We start from the raw sequence: 24,015 nt of genomic DNA, 5'->3' as shown, positions 1-24,015 counted from the left end.
CAGCCTCCCAAAGTGCTGGGATTACAGGCTTGAGCCACCGCGCCCGGCCTCTCTCTTTTTTTTTTTTTTTTTAAATAGAGAATGTCACTTACTGTCCAGGTTAGTCTCAAACCCCCGGTCTCAAGTGGTCTTCCTGCCTTGGCTTCTCAAAGTGTTGTGATTACAGGCATGAGCCAGTGCACCTGGCCAGCATTTCTAGATGATAACAGTCATTTATTAAAATATTATTAAAATAAGGCTGGGCATGGTGGTTCATGCCTGTAATCCCAGCACTTTGGGAGGTTGAGGCTGGTGGATCACTTGAGTCCAGTAGTTCAAGACCAGCCTGGCCAAAATGGTGAAACCCCGTTTCTACTAAAAACACAAAAATTAGCTAACTGTGGTGGCAAACACCTGTAATCCCAGATACTCAGGAGGCTGAGGCAGGAGAATCACTTGAACCCAGGAGGCGGAGGTTGCAGTGAGCCAAGATTGCACCATTGCACTCCAGCCTGGGTGACAGAGTGAGACTTCATCTCAAAAAAAAAAAAAAAAAAAAAAAGAAAAGAAAAGAAAAGAAAAAGAAGATGAAATAAAGATGCTTTCAGACATACAAAGGCTGAGAGGGTTCATCACCAACAGAACTGCACTACATAAAATATCAAATAATTTTCTCACACAGGAGGAAAATGATAACAGATGAAAACCTGGATTGACAGAAAGAAACAAAGAGCATAGGAAATGAAAAGTCCATAGATAAGTATGTAAGACTTTTATTACTATTTAAATCTCTATAAGCATAAGTCACTGTTTAAACAAACATAGTAACAAACTAGAAAGAGAAGGAAACTTCCTCAACTTGACTATGAGCAACTATGGAAACCCCAATGTAGAGGATTAAACTGTGTCCTCAGAAATAGATGTTCAAGTCCTGACTTCTGGTACCTGTAAATCTGGTCTCATTTGGAAATGGGTCTTTGCAGATGTTATCAAGTTAAAACAAGATCATTCTGGGTTAGCAGGGGCCCTACGTCTAAGGACTGGGATCTTTATAAGAGAAAAGGGAGGGTCAGTTAGTCCTTTGTCCCACTGCTATAAAGAACTACCTGAAGGCTGGGTGCAGTGGCTCACACCTGTAATCCCAGCACTTTGGGAGGAGGTCAGGAGTTCAAGACCAGCTAGGCCAACATGGTGAAACCCCATCTTTACTAAAACTACAAAAATTAGCCAGGCATGGTGGCAGGCACCTGTAATCCCAGCTACTCGGGAGGCCAAGGCAGAATGTTTTTATTTATAAAAATAAAATAAAATAAAATAAATTTGGCTCGTGACTGGGGCTCCCTATGACCTATGGGACTAAGAACAACTCCCTCTCTACATTCAAAGCTCCTCGCAGTCTTCTCCAAACTCCGTCCACCTCTCCTCCCTATCTTTTATTATAGTTAGAGCCACTAGATTGATGTCTTGTTCTCCAAGCAGGCCAGTCGCCATTTTCTTCAGACTTCTCCCTCTGTCTAGAATGTTCATCTTCCCTTCCTCCCTGGGCAACTTCCCCCCATCTTCCAAGACCCAATGCAGAGGACAGGTTCACTTCAGGGTCTTCCCATTGCCTGGAATCCATTCTGTCATTTTGGTGAATAATTAATAATTATTATTATTTAATAATTAATCAGAACAAGGCTATGTTCCCAGAGTATGCAACATAGACTCTCCCACTGCCCCAGCCTGCCTGCTCCCTGCACACCTCCTCCACGCTATGTTGGAACTTCTTGAAGTGAGGCTTCATTTCTTTCTTTTTTTTCTTTTCTTTCTTTCTTTTTTTTTTTTTTTGAGACTGAGCCTCACTCTGTCGCCCAGGCTAGAGTGCAGTGGTGCGATCTCGGCTCACTGCAACCTCTGCCTCCCGGGTTCCAGCAATTCTCCTGCCTCAGCCTCCTGAGTAGCTGAAACTACAGGCGCCTGCCACCACACTCGGCTAGTAGAGATGGGGTTTCTTCACCGTGTTAGTCAGGCTGGTCTTCAACTCCTGACGTCAGGTGATCTGCCCGCCTCAGCCTCCCAAAGTGCTGGGATTACAGCCGTGAGTCACCGCGTCTGGCTGCGTTTCTTTTCCTTTTTAGAGGAGTCAGGCTGGAGTGCAGTGGCACAATAGCTCACTGCAGCCTGAAACTCCTGGGCTTAAGTGCTCCTCCTGCCTCGGCATCCTGAGTAGCTAGGACTGCAGGCATGCACCACCACGCTGGGCTATTTTTTTTTTTTTTTTTTTTTTTTTGGAGAGACGGGGTCTTGTTACATTGCGCAGGTTGGTCTCCAACTCCTAGCCTCAAGCGATCCTTCCACCTTGGCCTCCCAAAGTGCTGGGATTACAGCTGTGAGCCACCGCGCCTGGCAAAGGCTTTATTTCTTATGCTCCTTCCTTTTTCCTCAATGCCTTTTTAACTCTGCACCTGGCCCGTAGAGATGCTCAGTAAGTGTTTGTTGAATGAATGAATGAATGAATGAATGAACGAACGTACCATTTCACCTTATACATCTTATGAACCCGCCAAACCCGGGTCTGGTGTCATGGCCTCTACCCTTGGCCCCAGTCTCCAGTACCGCTGGGATACCACCCTCCCCAACCCAAGCCCCGCCCCCTTCCCCACTGGGGATTCCTTCCCCTACCCTCCCCACACCAGACCCTTTCCCCGCCCGCTTCCCCTCCTCCACCCAGTCCCGGGGCTACTCAGCCTGCTGCTTCGCGGGAGGCGTCCCCGCCCACAGCCAGGATTGGAAGACAGAGGCAACGCCCACCCCTCCAGGCGCCATGATTTATCTGGCAATGGGGTAATAATAGCTATTGGCCTGCCTCTGTAAGGAACTGGATCGTAAGGCCATTGCATTGGACCCTTCAAGTGAAAGGACCTTGTGGTTTTTGATTTGCATTCCCCTGATTAGTGTGATGTTGAGCATGTTTTCAGATACCAGTTGGTCATTTGTGTGTTTTCTTTTGAGGAATGACTATTCAAGTTCTTTGTCCATTTTCAATTTTTTGTTGTTGTTGCTTTTTGTTTTGTTTTTGTTTCTGTTTTTTTTTCTGAGACACAGTCTCGCTCCGTTACCATGCTGGAGTGCAGTGGCACGATCTCAGCTCACTGCAACCGCGGCCTCCCAGGTTCCAGTGGATTTTTCTGCCTCAGCCTCCTGAGCAGTTGGGACTACAGGCATACACCACCATGCCCAGCTAATTTTTGTATTTTTAGTAGGGATTAGGTTTCACCATGTTGGCCAGGATGGTCTTGATCTCTCGACCTCGGGATCCACCCACCTCAGCCTCCCAAAGTGCTAGGATTATAGGTGTGAGCTACTGCACCCGGCCTCAAATTTCTTTGTTTCTTGCTGGTGAGTTGTTTGAATTCTCTATGTATTTTGGATGCTAGCACCTTGTCAGATGCGTGGTTTGCAGAGATTTCCTCCCATTCTGTAGGTTGTCCGTCCACTCTGTTCACTGTATCCCTTGCTGCGCAGAAGCTTCTCAGTTTGCTGTAATCTCATTTGTCTATTTTTGCTTTTGTTGTCTGTGCTTTTGGGGTTAAATCCAAAATGTCATTGCCCAGATCAATGTCATGGAGCTTGAGCTCAGGAGTTCAAGACCAGCCTCGGCAACATAGACCACGTCTCTACACACAAAAAAGTTTTAAAAGCCATGTGTGGTGGCATATGCCTGTAGTTCCAGCTACTCAGGAGGCTGAGGCAGGAGGATCACTTGAGGCAGGGAGGTGGAGGCTGCAGTAAGCCATGTGCTACTGCAGTCCAGACTGGGTGACAGAGACTGTCTCAAGGGAAAAAAATAAGCATGTCATCTGCAAATGGAATTTCAATGTTTTTCTTTCCAATTTGGATGCCTTTTGTTTCTGTTGCCTGATTGTTCTAAGACCTCCAGTATTATACTGAATAGAAGTGGTGAGAGTGGGCATCCTTGTCTTGTTCTGGATCTTTATCTGTTGATTAAGATTCTAACTATGGCTCTGTCATATGCAGCCTTTATTGTGTAGTTGCACATTCTTTATATACCTAATTAGTTGCGAGTTTTTATCGTTAAAAGATGTTGAATTTGTCAAATGCTTTTTTCTGCATATATTTGAATGCTCACAGAGTCATGTGGTTTGATCTCTGTCCCTACCCAAACCTCATGTTCAATTGTAATCCCCACTGTTGGAGATAGGGCCTTGTGGGAGGTGGTTGGGTCATGGGGGCAGTTTCTCATGGTTTAACACCATCCCCCTTGGTGTTTTCGTGGCAATAGCAAGTTATCATGAGATCATGTTTAAAAGTGGTGAGCACCTCCTGTTCCTCTTGCTCCAGCCATGTGAAGTACCATTTTCCCCTTCACCATCCACCATCACTGAAGCTGAGCAGATGCTGCCATGCTTCCTGTACACCTTATGGAACCATAAGCCAGTTAAACCTCTTTATTTTCGCCTGAATAGTGGGATTACAGGTGCCTACCACCATGCCTGCCTGATTTTTAAAAATTGTTAGTAGACATAGGGTTTTACCACGTTGGCCAGGCTGGTCTCAAACTCCTGATCTTAGGTGATCTACCCACCTTGGCCTTCCAAAGTGCTGGGATTACAGGCATGAGTCACCGTGCCTGGCCTAAACCTCTTTTCTTTGCAAATTAACCAGTCTCAGGCATTTCATAACAATGCAAGAATGGACTAGTACCAAAAATTGGTACTGGGAGTGGGGCATTGTTATGAAGATACCTTAAATATGGAAGCAGCTTTGGAACTGGGTGATGGTCAGAGGCTGTAACAGTTTGGAAGGCTCAGGAGACAGAAAGATGAGAAAACAATGCAAACTTTCTAGAGGCTTGTTAAATTCTGATAGACAAGTCATGTGGATAATGAAGTCCAGGCTAATAGATGGGCATATGGACTAAAAATGCAGACAGTCATGTGGACAATGAAGTCCAGGCTGAGTAGGTTTCACATGGAGATAAAAACCTTATTGGGAACCTGGAGTAAAGGTCACTCTTGTATGCTTCAACAAAGAGACGGGTGGCATTGTGCTCCTGCTCTAAGAATAGGTGGAACTTTGAACTTGAGATAATTTAGGGTATCTTGTGGAAGAAATTTCTAAGCAGCATAGCATTCAAGCATTGACCTAGCTGTTTCTCATATGCCTGAGTAAAGAAATGGTCTGAAACCGGAACTTATATTTAAAAAGAAGCAGAGCTTATACATTTGGAAAATTTGCAGACTGGCCATGCAGTACGTAAGAAAAATCCATTTTCAGGGAAGGTATTACAAGCAGGCTGCAGAAATTTGCCCAAGTAAAGAGGAGTCAATTGCTAACAGACAAGACAATGGGAAAAAGGCCTCAGAAGCATTTCAGAGACCTCTGTGACAGTCCTTCTCATCACAGACCTGGAGACCTAGGAAGACTGAATGGTTTTATGGGCCAGGCTCAGGGCCCTGCTGATCTGTGCAGCCTCAAGACGTGATGCCCTGCATTTTGGCCACTCCAGCTCCAGCCATGGCTAACAGTGGTCAAGGTACAACTTGGGCTGCTGCTTCAGAAGGTATAAACTATAAGCCCTGGCAACTTCCACCTGGTGTTAAGCCTGCAAGTGTACAGTGAGGCTTAGGAACCTCTGCCTAGATTTCAGAAAATGTATACAAAATCCAGAGAAACTCTTAACTAGGATGGTGTGGAGGGGAGATTTGGGGTTGGAGCCTCCATATAGAGTCCCCACTGGGGCACTGCTGTGAGAGGAGCCTCCATATAGAGTCCCCACTGAGGCACTCAACCCCAGAATGGTAGAGCCACCTGACACCAGAAAGGAGTCTGAATCCAGACCCCAAGAGAGGGTTCTTGGATCTCATGCAAGGAAGAATCTGAAGCAACTCCACAGTGCAAAAATGGAAGCAACTTTATTAAAGGAGTGCAAGAATAGCGACTCCATAGACAGGGCAGGGCATTTCCAAAAGTAAGAGGAGAAAAGCATCCATCCTAGGTACAAAGCATATTTAAAGCTAGAAATGCTTTTGTTCTCAAGGTACCAGGAGATTCTGGGTCTGTCAAGGCCTGAGTCTGTTTAGGAAACATCATTAATCTGTTCCCTGAACTGTAAACATCCGGAGGCTAGGAATGCTTGCCCTCCTGGGAATGCAGCCCAGCAGGACCCAGCTTCATTTTTATTGGCCCTTATTCAAAATAGAGTCACACCGGGCACGGTGGCTCACGCCTGTAATCCCAGCACTTTGGGAGGCAGAGGCGGGTGGATCACGAGGTCAAGAGATTGAGACCATCCTGGTCAACATGTTGAAACCCCGTGTCTACTAAAAATGCAAAAATTAGCTGGGCATGGTGGCGCGTGCCTGTAATCCCAGCTACTCTGAAGGCTGAGGCAGGAGAATTGCTTGAACCCAGGAGGCGGAGGTTGCGGTGAGCCGAGATTGCGCCATTGCACTCCAGCCTGGGTAACAAGAGCGAAACTCCGTCCCCAAAAATAAAACTAAATAAATAAATAAATAAAAAATAAAATAAAAAAAACAAAATAGAGTCACTCTGGTTTGAATGCTTCTAACATATCCCTCCCACCCTTTTACAAGAGAACCCTTAATCCTAAGGGTTGCAGAAGGATGAAGGTCCGTCTTCTGTAACTTCTTCATGCTGAACAGGGGCGATGATATTTCTACATATCTATTAGGGTCTCTTGTATTCAGGGTAGAGAGGAGCTCAGTCAGAAAGCATTGGTACGTTAAGTGTCATTTGTACTTCTGTGTTCCAGCAAAAGGTGAAACCTGGAAGATTAAGAGGTGTCCAATTTAAGAAAGTATTGAGTAAGCTTATCCTGTGTTTCTACACAAAGAGTACAACCACAATGCATTCAACAACAGCAAAGCAAAATAAGTAAGATTATCCCAGGTAAACTAACAGGAAGGCTTTCCAAACACTGGGCAGTTGTTGGAGCCAAGTCGACATGGAGGTGACTGTCAGCACATCAATGGCAGAGACAGGAGTGTCTCCAGCTTTCTTAGCTGGGGTAATAGTGTGTGAATAGTCTGGAGCATGCAACATTTGGTTTTGATCAAAGCACAAGTTCCCCCTTGAGCTGCTGTTAAAATGGCTTTACCATACAGTTTGTTAAGGCCACCTGCCTAATCTGAGAGGTGTCCTCAGGAGGGTAAGGGCATGGTGCATGTTATTCAAAACTGCAGCCGTGTGTGTGGCCAAGGCTTCAACATTGATTGTGGCTGCCTGTGAAGAAAGTCTAGCCATCTGGTAGAAGCAGATGGCTTCTAGAGTGAGCCCTTACAGTTTCCCAGTTAGATGGAAGACAGTCCAATGTGGTGAGGATACACCCCAGAGGATAAAGATGACCCCATGTATACCTTCCAGTCCACTTATAAGATACGTATGACCAGCTGAGTTCCACAAGGCCCTAACAACCTCAAAAAAGAGGAAGAGACACATTTTTTCTGTGAATTACATTGCCATCTCATCCACATTTTGTCTGTTAAAAGAAGGGTCTTACTCAAATTTTGGGAAAATCAGCAGCTAATAAATTATTTAAGCTGTGTGTCCATGTCTCCTCTGCCTTGTATTAAAAGAGAAAGCTGAGACCCTTGGCTCCTGGTACTTGGCCTTCCACAGGTACAATGACTGGAAAAGACTTAACCTGTAAGAAACATTACTCACAGTTTTCATTTTTATTTATTTACTTTTTACTGTGTGAAAAACTGTGGTCATTATTTTAAAGTAGTAGCATTAACAAGTGGAAATGGAGAGGCTGGGCTTCCGTAGAGTCATATAATCAGTTAAACGTCCTCAGAGGTTAAGAACTGCTTGAGGGAAGGAGAACTATTCCTGCCACAGGCTTCTGAGAGCTGTTCCTTCCAGAGGTCCTTTTAAAGATGAATTTGCATAATATGGGGAGTCTCAAAAACCCAATTTTACAGTAAATACTAAATCCTATTTCCTAGGGTCTGCTCCTTTGAGGTGCTCCATCTGGTATGGTCAGGAAGTGTGACACCTAAGGCTGGTGCCTCCAATCCACTTCTGTGGGTTTTGCTAACTCATGTGGTGACTGATAGAGAAATGTAGCTCACTGAGAGGCTGAATAGCATGTTTTCTGCACAGCTCTCTGCAAATCTCTCTCTTGGCTGGCTTTTGAAAATACCAAGTGGCCATAAGTTTGAGGTGATAAAACTCCCTCTTCAGCAGCTCCCGTGTTGTGGTCATGTGTCAGGTACTCTTTGCAGCTGGTGAAGGCAGAATCAGGATTGGAATATATGCTAAACAAAGGCCGAATCTAGACACATGCACATCTAGAAGGCTTTTCCAGTTCTTTACAATGGAGCTTCATCAGTGTCTGTTGCAACAAAATTGTCCTCCAAACATTAATTTATGATCTTCTCCAGTACTGTACAAAGAGTGGACTGTCTGTCTGTCTGACACTTACCGTGTTCCACCAAGAAGGACACCTTCCAAAGCAAGAAACTGTTGGACAAAATCAACAGACTGTCTGGGCGTGATCCACGTGGCAGACGTTTACTTCCTGAAGAATGGACTTCACTTTTTATCACCATTCACACTGAGGTCCAAATGGCCGCACAAACATTTTTTAGATCCTAACAGAGAAAGAAAGTCTGAGTTGAAGATTCTAAATTCGATTCTTTTGTTAACTATTTCCTGTATTTCCTTTGTCCAAAAGACTAAGCTAGGGAATACAATGGTATTCCCACCCTTAGAGCTTATGCCCCAGAGAAGAATAGAGGGAAGGAGAGAGATGATCACAACACCATCTGCACAGCGGGTGTGAGCAGCCCTGGTGCTACAGCATGCTACTCATGAGAAATCTGGGAAGAATAGAGGAAAGCTTCCCAGAAGGAGCCAGCCCAGGGAAGTTCAGGACAAGCAGTCCAGGCACAAGCATTCACTCGCACTGGTGCAGGCAGGACTCTTGTCTTCTTCCGTAAGGTTCTAATAGCAGCCTGAGCACACAAGAGTTCTGTAACCCAGGCAGGAGGATAAGCCACGTGTGACTCAGAGGAGAGTGCCCTTTAAGCAAGGGTCACACAAGCAAGATTGATACTCTTGACAGGGGAGCTCTGGCTGTAAGTTGATATTCACTTAGGATTTGGAAGCCCAGAATTCATGGGCCCACAGAAGACATGAAGAAATATAGCTCAACAGCTGACAAAATCCACTAGTAGCTTCTGGAAGAACAAGAAAAGTGAATGAGAAGCCGGGCATGGTGGATCATGCCTGTAATCCCAGCACATTGGTAGACCAAGGCAGGTGGATTACGAGGTCCGGAGTTTGAGACCAGCCTGGCCAATATGTAAAACACCGTCTCTACTAAAAATACAGAAATTAGCTGGGTGTCGTGGTACACGCCTTTAGTCTCAGCTACTTGGGAGGCTGAGGCAGAAGAATTGTTTGAACCCAGGAGATGGAGGTTACGGTGAGCTGAGATCACGCCACTGCACTCAGCCTGGGCAGCAGAGTGAGACTCTGTCTCAAAAAAAAAAAAAAAAAAAAAAAAAAAAAAGAGAGAGAGAGAGAAAATGAAAAATGAATGAGAAAAATCAATATTGTTGTTTCATTATTTACTTTTGTCAGAATATACTTAAAAACAATGATTTCTTAATATCTACTCAGCTGGTTTCAAAGGAGATTCTGTCACAAAAAGATGAAAATCTGAAGCTAAATGAAAGAGTTTACACTGATTCACAGCATCTATTAGCGAAAGTAAGATGTGGACTTTGTCATTCAAATTGTGGATCTTGAAGCACATGCGAGCGCGTGGCTGTTTTGAGAGATGAGTAAAACCTTGTCATAATAAACATATTTATGTTACCCTTCCTCCCAAACTTTGTGATCCTTTGGAGAAAAAGACAACTATAACCTCTTGTTCCTCTCCAGGTTTAACAGATAGATTCTCTAGATCCACTAAGAGGGACTTCCTCATTCTGGAACCTAAACAGTGACAGAATCATAATGAAATGTTGACTTACAAAATGCAGCTCTCACTCAGTGACTCCTGCCTTAGGTTTCTTCCTCATTTACTAGGAGAGGTGAATTTTCCCTGTCTCCTAGTCCATCACAGTGTCAACTCATCCTGTTCCCTTGGAAAGCACCTCTTTTCCATCTTTTTCTTCCATAACAAACCTGATCTCCCACAAACTGCACCCCCAATTTCATGTCACTAACACCCTCTCACGTACCTTCATGTCACAGAAAGAGGTCAAAGTGTGTGGGTCGCTCTTTCTCAACTCCAACCACAGGCGGACACGCACATTTTTTTCAGAAATCAATTCAGCACTTGGTTTTCATATTCAAGACATTGGGCTCTACACTGAGAGCACCATAGCATACATACACTTCAGGCTAGAGAAACATCCAGCTTTTCAAACTCTCAGCAATGCCACCATCTGCTCCTCAGGGCACCCTGAAGGGACAGGCAGCACCAGGGCTCGCAGAAGGCAGGGAACTCTCACAGTCTCAGGAAAGACTAGTTGATGGTGCTCTGACAGAAATTCATAAAATCCATATGTTGATTATCTAAATTTCGATGTTCCCAGCATTTCTCAGAGGTAAGGGCTGCTTTATGGATGAGGCCATGATGGCCACCAAATGCATCATCTAGAAAATGGAGCCAGATGGACTTTCAACTATCTGTCACCATTAAAGTGACATCAGTGTGAATGCAAGACACTGATGGCAGAGGGCAGGACTGAGGATACCTGTAAGTCCCTGGGAGCATGAATTTTAACTCTTTCTGCGCTTTCCTGGATATCAACACTTCTCGGAACTGGTGTAGGTTTTGGGCTGTCAACTTCTATGTCAACTCTTGCCACGAAGTCTCCTCCTGAGTCCTGAACCTCTAAAATTAAAAAAGGCTATTCCTTCTGCCAACTTTTTTCTAGAAAAACAAAAAACAAAAAACAAAAAACAAAACGTTTATTCTTTTAGTTCAGAGACCAGAGAGTTATTGAATTGTACGTGCCATCAGCACTCCAACACAATGCCCTTGGGGCCACACAAAAATGTAGGCGAGAAGATTTTTTAAAGAATTGAAAGAGGACTGGAAATGAGTGCAGAAGCAGAAAAAGCAAGAGCACAGTCAGCTGGTAAGTGAGATGAGATCAATGTAGGGAAAGTATCCCAATAGGCCCTTGGTGGTACTGCTGTGGCCACACACGTTCACTTAGGTTTGATCCAAAGCAGTAAGCCCTCTGCCTCGTTGTCAGAGCAACATGAGATACTTGACAGATGACTGGGAGCATCACACTCACTGACAGAGGAAATCAGTCTTAAATTTGTAATGTATTCAGATATAGAGAAAAGCAATTTCCAGGAAATATAAACCATGATATCTAAAGAGCCAAGTTGCTTTTGGAAAAGAACGGAAATTATCAGAAATTCTGGACCTTATGAGAAAAAAAATTAATATGTACTAGTATTAAGTTTTAAATCTGAATGAAAGAAAAGCCGTTTAGAAAACCTTATCTTTTTTTTTTTTTTTTTTTAATGGAAAGCCCATCCTCTCCTACCTGTCCCTCATAAATGGCAGGTATCACGTGGTTGACCACAAAGCAGCCTGCCAGCCAAGGGACCACTCAGTGCAGGGAGTAGCTCCCATAGGAGGTCAACCGGGTTCCTTGGAAAACGTCAGACCCTGCCAGACCACGGTGTTCTGTTCAGAAAGAGAAGACTCAGTTTCAGTAAAGCCAACAGCAGTAAGAATGTAAAATGTGTTAACAAATCTTTAACAAAAACATTTCAGTTCATAGAAATGACGTATTCTGGGAAGAGTATTTTTCACTGGACATTTGTATTGACAACACTGAGAATCAGCTTGACGGGTACAGTGGTGTATGTCTGGTTCATTGATTTTCTTGGCAGGGACTTCCAGCCTTCACAACTTCAGTCACCAAAATCAAGAATGTCTTTCTATGTTTCCACCTAATTACAAAAAAGGAAGTGATTTATGAAAAGCAATATATTAATAAATAGCACTACTTATGTTCATATTACTGCCATTTCTAGCCATAAATTAAGAGTCAGGATTCAGGAGTTTAAGACCAGCCTGGCCAACCTGGTGAAACACAGTCTCCACTAAAAATACAAAAATTAGGTGGGCCTGGTGGTGTGTGCCTGTAATCCTAGCGACTCAGGAGGCTGATGCAGGAGAATCACTTGAACCCAGGAGGCAGAGGCTGCAGTGAGCTGAGATCACACCATTGCACTCCAGCCTGGGCAACAGAATGAAGACTCCATCACACACACACACAAAAAGGCAGGATTAAGGAGAACTTTCTAATTGCTTACTTTCTGCAAAAAATAAATGTTAAATTCTTTTTGTGAGGTCATCTCCATACCTAAATAGGCCAGAGAATTAAGCTGCTGCAGCCTGGAAGAGACTAATCTTCAGATGAAGTGACAATCACATGAATTATACAGACCTCCTTTGTATTGTCAGGAAGTTTTAACAATGAGTTCTACTATTAGAATAACGACTTCTCCATTCCCTTCAAAAAATTACTACTATCTTGGCATTTTCAGATTTTATTTTAAAATGTTAAAAATTATATCAAAATAGACATAAAGTTTACAAGTGTCTATGATCACGATGAACTGAATTCCTTCATCAGTGGCCAACGTAACTGAGACCGCTGAGGCCCCCACATGTGGAAATATTTGAAGATATGGGAATCCCACTGGACATCATCATCTGTGCAAGTCCCTGACATGAAATGGCACCATGCTTGCGTGCGGCCTAGGCACATTCTCCTTCATACTTCAGATCAGGCGTCCCCAAATTTTTACACAGGGGGCCAGTTCACTGTCCCTCAGACCGTTGGAGGGCCGCCACATACTGTGCTCCTCTCACTGACCACCAATGAAAGAGGTGCCCCTTCCTGAAGTGCGGCGGGGGGCCGGATAAATGGCCTCAGGGGGCCGCATGTGGCCCATGGGCCGTAGTTTGGGGACGCCTGCTTCAGATCATTCCTAGATTACTCATAATACCTAACAGAGTATAAACGCTATGTAAATAGTTGTTGTACATTATCAGGCAGAGAATAAGAACAAGGAGGAAACGCCTGTACATGTTCAGTATAAATGCAGCTGTCTCTTTTATGGGAGGGGCACGAATATTTTTGATCCATGCTTGGTAGAGTGTGAGGATGCAGGACGCACAGATACAGAGGGCTGCAGAGATTTCACACACACACATTTTGCTTTGCCCTATTCAACCATAAAATAAAGGGAACTCAAAGGCTGCCTGGGAAGAGGGAGCTGAATTGCACGGAGGCCAGAAAAGTCTGGGGTCCAGATTCACCCTCAAGGTGGTAAAGCTTTAATACCTTCCAGAGAACAATCGATGTGACTTCAAGCTTGTTGTGGACAGGACGAGGCTAAAATAAAATTTGAATTCTATACAAAGCCCAGAAATTCAAAGACGTGCCCTTTCTAGAAATAAAAAGAAAACGGAAAAAAAAGTCTGAGGGCATGTCTGTGAGGGTAACAACGAGCCTGTCCAGAAGTGGGTGGCATCGAAGATTGTTAATAGGAGCGTAAAGCCTGGGCCTAGGCCCCAGCAGGCATGGGAGCCCCAGGTGGAAAATCACCAAGGCTTTCAGTGCCTCCAGCATTTCTGCAAAAGGCTCTCTAGGGACATTTCCAAAGACAAGGGCACATGGGATTCCTAGAGCAAAAAAGCAGCCTCAATCAATGTGAGCTTGCATGAAACAATTTTAAATATATATTTAAAAAAATGGAATCCACTCAGAGAAAGTCAGGAAGAATCAACAAAAGTAACTGGTGGAAACATTAGTACCTCAAGAAACAGAAATCTGAAATAAACCACACAATGAGTTGGTTTTCAAATACAGACCATGAAGTCTGTAACAGAGGAAAAGGTAGAAGATTCATGAAGCAATGGTGAGCACAAAGAAGTATCAATAGCTTGATCAATCTCTAAAATCTTTTTAATGTTGGGGTTTCAAAAAATGTTTAGAACTAAAATATTGGTCAAAGGTAATATGGAAGAAAAAGACGAGCATTTAAATGAAGAAAGCGACTATGTTGCTTGAGAATCGAACAGAGCTCCTGATTCACTTTAGATTTGGGTAAGCAATATTCGATGAGCAGAAATGGAAACACAGGCGGGTGCAGTGGCTCAGGCCCGAAATCCCAGCATTCTGGGAGGCCGAGGCAGGTGGATCACCTGAGTTCAGGAGTTTGAGACCAGCCTGGCCAACATGGCAAAATCCTGTCTCTACTAAAAATACAAAAATTAGCCAGGCGTGATGGTGAGCACTTGTAATCCCAGCTACTCAGGGCGCTGAGGCAGAAGAATCGCTTGAAACAGGGAGGCAGAAGTTGCAGTGAGCTGAGATTGTACCACTTCACTCCAGCCTGGGTGACAGAGTAAGACTCTGTCTCAAAAAAAAAAAAAAAAAAAGTAATAAAATAAATAAAAAATAATTCTTTTTCTCTCTTTTGTCTTAGAGTCAATTTTGTCTGTTGTTAATACTGTGCATCATCTTTATTTTTCTTTCTTTCTTTCTTTCTTTTTTTGAGATGGAGCCTTACTCTGTCACCCAGGCTGGAGTGCAGTGGCACAGTCCCGACTCTCTGCACCCTCTGCCTCCTGGGTTCAAGTGATTCTCCTGCCTCAGCCTCCCGAGTAGCTGGGACTACAGGCATGTGCCATCAAACCTGACTAATTTTTTATATTTTTAGTAGACGGGGTTTCACCATATTGGCAAGGCTGATCTTCAACTCCTGACCTAGTGATCTGCCCACCTCTGCCTCCCAAAGTGCTGGGATTGCAGGCATGAGCCACCACGCCCAACGCTATTTTATGAATTTTAAAATTTTTTAGGGTCAGAGTCTTGTTCTGTCACCATTCCTGGAGTGCAGCAGCACAACTATAGCTCACTCCAGCCTGGACCTCCTAGGCCACCACAACTGGCTGATTTTCCAAAACTTTTTTAGAGACAGAGTCTCACTGGGTTGCCCAGGCTGATCTAAAGCTCCTGGCCTGAATGAAGTGGTCCTCCCTACCAGGCTTCCCTAAGTGCTGGAATTACAGGCATGAGCTGCCAAGTCTGGCCAAGAATTCTTAAAAGGAACCATTCCACATAGAAGACAAAACAATCCTAAGCCTAAACATATGTAACAATATAGCTGCGTAATACCCGAAAACAAAAATGATAGGATGTATAATTCTCCTTGTAAGAGAAATTTCAGCTCTACAACCATCTCTCAGAAGCTGAAAGGCTAAGCAAAGAAAAATATGAGTAACGATTCCAAAGATTTGAACTACAGAGAAATAAACCAGAGCCGATTACACGTAAGAGCCCTGCACCTGAGATACAGTCCTTCTGAGCTCACAGGAGACGCCGACATCAGCTGAACACACCCTAGACTAAATGGTGTGTTAGTCTAATGGAATCAACCCATCTGCCTCCATCCCACACTCTGACCATGAAGGGGGATATGGGGGCTGGGGAGAAAGCGGCCAAGTATGACAAAGGCTCATTTACAAGTTCTCACCTTCATAACAGGACTCCCCACAGTAACAGTGAGAGTGACACCAAATGCTGGCTAGACTGGACTTCACCTTTTAACACCACTTCACACTGAGGTCCAAATGACACAAATATTTTCCAGATTCTAACAGAGAAAGAAATCCAAATGGAAGGTCCTTGTATCGAATTATTTTGGCAAGTATTTTCTACATATTTCCTTTGTCCGAAAGACTTAGCTAGGTGCTGAGGATATGAATGATATTCCCACCTTTAGAGCTTATGCTCCAAAGAATATAGACAAGGAGAGAGACGAGCACAAGGCCACGTGCACAGGGGGTGTGAGCAGCCATGGTGCTACCGTAATGCTGTTTATAGGAAGTCTGGGAAGAATGCAGGAAAGTGTCCCAGAAGGAGCCAGCCCAGGGAAGCTGAGGACAAGCAGTCCAGGCGCAGGTACTCACACTGTGTGGGCAGGACTCCTCTTCTTCTGTAAGGTCCTAAGAGCAGACTGAGCACACAGGAGAGTTCTGTAACCCAAACGGCAGGAGAAGCCACGTGTGTCTCAGAGCAGAGTGTGCTTCAAGCAAGGGTAATACAAGCAAGCTCAACACCTTAACAAGGGAGCTCTGGCTGTAAGTTGATATTCATTTACGGTTTGAGGGCCCAGAATTCGGGAGCCTGGAGAAGAAATGAAGAAATATATCTTAACAGCTGACAAAGTCAACTAGTAGTTTCCGGGAGAAAAAGAAAAGGTGAATGAGAAACGTCAATACACTGTGCGGTGGGGACAAAGAGCCAGGCTCATCGCTGAGGTCTCGCAGCCCCACACCACCCCGCCTGTGACGACAACTCTGGCCACTCCTCCCTTGTCACTCTCAGTGGGGATCATCTCTTCTGCTCCCCACTTCCAAAGACAACACTGCTCCATTCACAGACTCCTGGGCACCCCTAAAAAGTCTCCACAGCCCACTTTTCACCTCAACCCTTTCCTTCAATCACCTGCTTTTCATCTAAGCTGAGGATCTGAAAGTAGAGGGGAAAAGCCAGGAAAGGGGAGGTGGGGAGGGCAACCTGATTTTACCAGGTAAACAGGGGCCACTAAGAGCAGCAAAGGAAGACTAAACCTCTCCACCAATGCTGGTTTGCAAGTAGTGGTCACAAAACGGGGACACTGAAAACCAGTAGCTGCTGACCCTGTTCCCTGCCCCGCTCCCTGCCATTCAGATGGTCGTTGCAACCAGGAAAGATGTGGAGTCTGGAATTACAGCAGCTGCAATTGAGTGTGTGAGAGACTCTTGCCTTCAGAGCTCATGTTAAAACTGCATTTCCAGGTATTTCAAAAGCTTATGTAAGGCAACTGTCAGATAAATTAGTAAAAAAGACTCCCCTTACCAAGTGAAGGCAGAGCCCCAAGATTGACTTGTTTCTCTCCTTTCTTTTGCTAAATGACAATAAGTTACATTTAGTCCCATTTTACAAAATTAACAAGTAGAGGGACCAGGATCTCTGAGCTTTCAGTGATTGTACTAATAGTGCTACAAACAAATTTGTATGATTTTATAAATAAATAACAATGAAATATAAATAATGACACAAAAAATAAAATATTCAGATTTCAGTGTACATTGTTACATGTACTATGACAAAATGGGGCCTGAGGAGAAGATCCATGGCAGTGCCAGTGTGAGGTGGAAAGGGGCAGGGAGAGCCTGGCCCCGAGAAAGGAGAAATCAAGCGCTGATGCCGAGTGCAACTGTTACTTCAAAGAAGAGCACCCGAGAAGGCTGCCTTCTCCCCACTGGCGTGGAGCTGAGGACCCCGATGCCAGCTGCATTGAGCACATGAAGGCAGGTCTGGGAAGCAGTCCCAACACAACAGGCATGGGGAAGCGTCCCCTCCTCAGGCACTCGCACACTCCCTGGGTGAGAATAAGGCACAAAGATGCAAGTGACAGCAGACCCCTGACCAGAGCTCAACCGGTTCAATGACAATGAGTCTATGAGACGGCCTGTGTGTAGCTCAGAGCTACAGTTCAAAGTGCTCCAGAGGCAGGGGTCCTTGTCACTGCCTGAGCCTCAGCCGAGGCCTAGCAACAATTTTTTCCTGCCTCTATCCAGCCTGGGAAAAACAACTAAAATTACATCGAACTCACCATTATAGCTACTGAATTCTTTGGTGTCGCTGCCAGTCATGTCTTCCTGTTTTCTCTCACAAATCATAAGCCGCTGCTTGACCTAAAAGAAAACCTCAGAGGCTCTAACTTTCCAGATGTGGAGCCTATCCGACTCAAATACTACCACCCGTCTCTGTCCCATCCTCACGCAGTTGCTCCGGAGGGCAGAGAAGACAGCACCCTAGTAGCATGTGTGCCATGTCAGGAAAAGCACCACTCCCAGCTATGGGGGTGCGGTGACCACCAGCAAGAGAGCGGCTGCCCCACAGATGTGCCCGAGGGGGCTGCCTCTCCACCGCGACAGCCACCCGGAGACTCACAGGGGGAAGCACTCGCTCGCTCTGGGATTCAACTCTAAACGGGACGTCTCCTAGGTGAAATCATCACAAAACTGCAACAACAGAGCAAAAGAGAGGTAAGGAAGACAAAGCCACAGGCAGCCTGTCACCTGCATAGATGCTTGGGGTGTTTTAAGCCATCTTCAAGAACGCTTGCACAAAAAATATGTTGTGGTGCTCTCAGTTGAAGACAAAGCACAAAGCTTACAAGAAATTAAGGCCAACCAGTAACTCCATGAAACAAACTAGCTTTGTGGGGTCATTTGAAAAAAATTCAACTATTAAATAACTACCAGAGCCTCAGAATTGTAGGTAACATATGCCTAATGGAAATATCAGAAGGAGAAGACAAACCGAAAGGAATAGAAGAAATATTTGCAACAAAAATGACTCAGAATTTCTCCAAATTAATTCAGACACCAAATCACATATCCAGGAAGCTTACAAAACACCAGACAAGATAAAGACCTTATTGCAATGGGACTGTTCTTGGGGGGCAAGGAGGAAGAAAAAGGCCAAAATCAACACCATATCTAAGCATGTTATTTTCAAACTACATAAAATCAAAGATAAAAAGTCCTAAGAGAAGCCGTGTGCAGGGGGAGGGGAGGGGCATGGAGAAAATCACCTTACTTATCGAGAAACGAAGAACAGCCTCTGAAATCTCCTCAGAAACTATTTAAAGCAAGAATTGAGTGAAGTAAAATATTTTAGAGATGAAAGAGACCACCAGCCTACAATTCTGTCCCTTGAGAAATTATCCTTCAAAAGTAAAGAAGTAAGGACATTCTCAGACAAGCAAACTATGAAGGTATTTGTTGCCAGTAGACCTGCCTTGCAAGAAATGTTTTCAAAAAGTTCTTCTGAGGGAAGAAAAATAATACAGCTCAGAAGCTTTTATCTATGAAGAAGGAGTGATCATCAAAGACAGAATAAAGAGTAAAACATAATCTTGTATTTTTCTTATTTTTAATTGGTCAAATAAAAAATTGTCCAAAACAATACTGGCAATAATGTGTGCAATTATGTATAGTTATGTGTGTATGTGTGTATATATATGAGGGTGGGTGTGCATATATAGATGTATATTATATGTATGCTTGTGTACATTTGTATGTCAGTAAACTGAATGACAGCAACGATACAAGGAATGGTAGAGAGGAATTAGAAATCTTTTGTTACTATGAGGTGCTCAAACTACCATGAAAGCAAGATAATGTTATTTCAAAGTGAGCATGGATTCATTGTAAATGTATATTGCAAACACTAGAGTAACCACTAAAAAAGTGGGACCAAAGAATTATGTCTCATGTGCTAAAAAAGAGAAAATGGAATCATACAAAATGCTGAACTAAAACCATGTAAAGCTAAAACCCCTCAAAATAGCATTTAGTTCATTCTTCTTATATCCATGAAACATATGTTTATATACATAATCTTAAACAATTTAACTTAGATTTTCCAAACCAAATTCTGATTATTTGCCTATAATGTTAGAAATGAGAAGATAATATGAAGTGACATTAGGAAAGATGGCAAAGTAGAAAGTGCCAGAAATGTGTCTCTCCACCTAGTCAACTGTAAGGCTGGTTGCCTCGCCGGGAGTTGGAACACGCCCATCTCCCTCCCTGCTTGAAAATTATGTTATCAGAATATGCCCATCATCTAGCTCCGCCTTGGACATCCCCTCTGCACCTGGCACCTAACCCCACCCTTGGAAATCCCCTCTGCACTCGGCACCTAGCCCCACCCTTGGAAATCCCGTCTGCACTCAAAACTTAGCCAGCTCACCGGAAATCTCACCTACCTACCAATAGCAGCTCACCCCGTCCACATCCTGTTTCTCCAAATCCAATCGAACGCCTTCACTCCCTATAAAACTCTGCTCCTGAGAGGTCTGGCATGACCTCCCTGGCCCCTCTCCCGGGGACCACAGAACCTCACCTGGGAGCTGAATAAATTGGCATCTAATTTTCTTGTGCTGATCCTCAGCACAGATACACCTGACACCATTTTTTAAAAATCTTAAACCTTGGAGAAAAGTAAGGATCTGACTTCCTGAGTTACCACATTTTAACTTTAAAATGTCTAGTTTCCAACAGAAACAAATCACAAGGCATACAAAGTAACCAGATAGCACAGCCTATCAAAAAGAACTAAGTAAGTGAATATAAAATGTACCTGAGGGCCTGGCATGGTGGCTCATGCCTGTAGGCCCAGCACTTTGGGAGGCCCTGCCCAGCAGATCACAAGGTCAGGAGATCAAGACCATCCTGGCTAACATGGTGAAACCCCATCTCTACTAAAAATACAAAAAATTAGCTGGGCGTGGTGGGATGTGCCTGTAGCCCCAGCTACTCAGGAACCTGAGGCAGGAGAATCACTTGAATCTGGGAGGCAGAGGTTGCAGTGAGCCAAGATAGCACCACTGCACTCCAGCCTGGTGACAGAGCGAGACTCTGCCAAAAAAAAAAAAGTGCCTGAGGATGCCCAAACATCAGACTTACTAGACAAAACTCTGTAAGATGTGCAAAGAGCTAAAGGAAGAAACGGACAATGATGGGAAAATGATCTTTGACCAAAATGAGAATGTCAATGAAGAGGTAATAATTAAAAGGAATCCAAAAGAAATTCTGCAACTGAAAAGTAGAATAACTGAAATAAAAATTTGCTAGAGAGGTTTAAAAGCAAATTTGACTACATAGAGAAAAAACTAGCAAATTTGAAGACAGAACACTTGAAATGATCGAGTGTCCAGAAGAGAAAGAAAATAGCTAAAGAAAAATCAGCAGATCCTAAGGGACCCGTGGGACACGATGAAGTGGACCAACGACACTTTGTGAGAATCACAGAAGAACAAATAATGAATATTTGGAGAAACAATGAAAATTTCCCCAATTTTATTTAAAACATTAATATAAATATCCAAGCTGGGCACAGTGGCTCATGAATAATCTCAGCACATTAAGAGGCTGACATACGAGGTTTGCTTGAGGCCAAGGAATTTGAGATCAGCCTGAGTAACATAGAAAGACCCTGTCTACACACGCACGCACACACACACACACACACACACACACACACACACACACACACAAATTAAAAATTAGTGGCCAGGAGCGGTGGCTAATACCTGTAATCCCAGCACTTTGGGAGGCTGAGGCGGGCAGATCACTTGAGGTCAAGAGTTCGATACCAGCCTGGCCAACATGGTGAAACCCAGTCTCTACTGAAAATACAAAAATTAGCTGGGCGTGGTAGTGCGCACCTGTAATCCCAGCTACTCAGGAGGCTAAGTCGGATGAATCACTTGAACCAGGGAGGGGAAGGTTGCAGTGAGCCAAGATTGCGCCATTGCACTCCAGCCTGGGCAACAAGAGCGAAACTCCATCTCAAATATATATATATATATATATATATATATATATATATATATATATATATATTTGAAGCTACTGAAGAGGCAACTTCTAGATAAGTCATGCATTTCTGTCCACAATAAAGTACTCTACTGTAGAATACAATTATTACAATAGGAGTCAGATATAGTCTAATATTAATAAAAAAGTAACCCAGGACATGCCCTAAGACTGGCAAGATGGTTATATTTTGGATAAGGGACAGAAGGGGAAAAAAATGTAGAAAGTAAATGAGACAGATAACATGGGCCAGATGATACTGTACCTTAAGAAGTATTAATTTGAAACATAGGAACATAGAGAATATTACACACAAAGAAAGCCACTGTAACAAGATTAATCTGGTGGTTTCAGGCATGACAGAAGTGAGATACTATAGATGGGGCAATGAATCAGATGTGGTCATTAGCACCTTGACTTGAATTGGTGTAAAAGAAATAAACAGGAAAGAACAAATCTAAGATACAGGCTTGGGGCTGGACTGACAGGACTTGGGTCTCTGAAAGTCAACTCCCCTAAGATGACAATTCCATCTCTCGCTGCTTTAGTACACTCATAAAATTTTTGTGAGGATGGAATGACTGTTTCCATAGCACACACACCCCTCCGAATAGTATCATTCCACAATCATGAGTCATACATTATTAACAAAGGGCATAATGAATAGGTAAGAGTCAGAAATGATGACCACGTTTCAAGCACAGAAAAAATGGGGTGCTATTAACAAACAGAAAAAATAGAAACAACGAAAAACAAAGATGCTTGAGTGAGGTAAAAGGTCTGTTTGCTTATTTAGTGACTTGACACTGAGCAAAAGAACTTTCCACATTAAAAATCTAAATGCAAGTCATTAAATATTCAAATGCAAGAAAATGTATACAATTATATGAAAGATACTTACAAACATACAGAAGCATTATTGGTAGTAATTTTTACACTTTTCTGTATTTTTCAGATGTCAACAGTAATTGCTTCTTTGGAAAAAAAAACTGATATACAAACACAAAAGATTCCTTATTCCCTTTCATAGTACATCTAAGGAAAACACATAACGTACTCTGCTAAGATCTGGAAATACCCTTCACATTTTTCTGCCATTTCTTTCTCAGTTCTCCAAGTACTAGAGGAAAATGGCATGATCTGTGTGCCTCCAGTACCTACAGAATTATCTGGAAATACAGTTAATGGAGCAGTGTCTAATCCCAGCAATCTAATAACTGCATCTTGCTCATCAAATTATTATTTTATGTAAACCTAATACTTAGCATTTCCATGACAAATGTCACAATTTGCATAGAGAGAAAATGAGCAACAGTAAGTAGCAATAATAAACATAAGAAACTGCTACCAAATGAGAGAGTTCACATCTAATTCCCGACGTCTGGGTAGAATACAATCATTCATCCTATTTAACCCAAGAAGTATATACTATGGGTTTTCTAATAACACCAATTTACTCAGGTTTTATTAAAAGTTCTTTTGAAAAGTTTTCGACTTAAGGGACTGGAAAGGTTAATGTATGCTAAATCATATCAAAGAAATAATTTTTTAAAGGTAAAGTAAAACTTAGAATTTAAGAACAAAAGAAATATTTCAGCACTTACTAGTCCCAGGAAGACAAATAAGCTGGCCCACATTTAAGTGAGAACTGCTTCCTCAGGCTCTCTGAGTTGTTTCAGAAGAGTGTGAGCCACAGAAATCTGAGGGCTGTTAGCTTCTGACTGAAACTTAAACTGTGGTTTTCATTTGTCTGTTGAAAGAGTATCTTGGCTGTATTAATCTTTTAAGTTAAAATTAAACATTTTGAAGAGGAAAATGTAGGGAACGGTCAATGTCTGCTTCACTGAAAAACGCAGGCAGTCAACGTAGAAGGAATTAGAGAAATCACCACTGCCACCATGAGTGTCATCAGTGTTTTCCAGAGGCTTCAGCGTTGGCGCTGAAATCAGCTCTGAAGGGTCTTCAGGGAACAGGATGTTCACAGAGCTTTGACGTCTCATCCCACAGATGACTGATAACAAAGGGGAAAGGCTACCTTCACAAGGAGACGTCTAGCCGGCTCCACCTTAGCCAAAATTACCAAATACAGCACCACAAATCACAAGACAGAATCAAACGTCTCCTGGTGTGAGGCAATGAGACATACATCACGCTGCCCATGTGCAAACTGAACCCACTCATGAGAAAACAGTTTAATCTGTACTCTTGCAAAAACACTTAATCTAATCTAGTCACCAGGGGAGCCATCAGATGTATCTAGATTATGAGTCACTATAAAAAAACAGAAAGCCTGGATTTTACAAAAGGATTCATGTCATGAAAGGAAGACTGCAAATTAAAAGAGAATACAGAGATATGACAACCCAAGGTAGGGTTAATCTTTAAACTGTGGCTCTAAAACAATAAAAAGAAAGGACATTGAGGAGATAACTAGGTCAATTGGAATGTGGATGTACATTAATTTATTGCATCGAAGTTAGAGAGTAGAATTATGATTATGTAGAAAACTGTCCTGATTCACAAGCAATAGATGCGGAAGTGTTGAGTAAAATGTCATGTTTCTGCAACGT

The 24,015-nt window shown here is 43.2% G+C and overlaps 1 long non-coding RNA gene across 5 annotated transcripts; it reads right to left on the bottom strand.

Annotated features, from left to right (window-relative positions):
- On the bottom strand, nucleotides 1–23,687 carry LOC141580037 (uncharacterized). 5 transcript variants are annotated; one of them, XR_012512027.1, is made up of 3 exons: nucleotides 23,050–23,687; nucleotides 8,432–16,193; nucleotides 1–6,770 (listed from the first exon to the last, which is right to left on the bottom strand). It is a non-coding gene; the product is annotated as an uncharacterized LOC141580037 (long non-coding RNA). The 5 variants fall into 5 exon arrangements; XR_012512024.1 differs by having other exon boundaries at nucleotides 1–10,897; nucleotides 11,529–16,193; XR_012512023.1 differs by having other exon boundaries at nucleotides 1–11,671; nucleotides 15,541–16,193.
- Between the last annotated feature and the right edge of the window lie 328 nt (nucleotides 23,688–24,015).

The sequence above is a fragment of the Saimiri boliviensis genome, chromosome 1 (genome assembly GCF_048565385.1).
Source record: "Saimiri boliviensis isolate mSaiBol1 chromosome 1, mSaiBol1.pri, whole genome shotgun sequence".
Taxonomy (NCBI): Eukaryota; Metazoa; Chordata; class Mammalia; order Primates; family Cebidae; genus Saimiri; species Saimiri boliviensis.
This window is presented reverse-complemented; position numbering and strand designations above follow the sequence as displayed.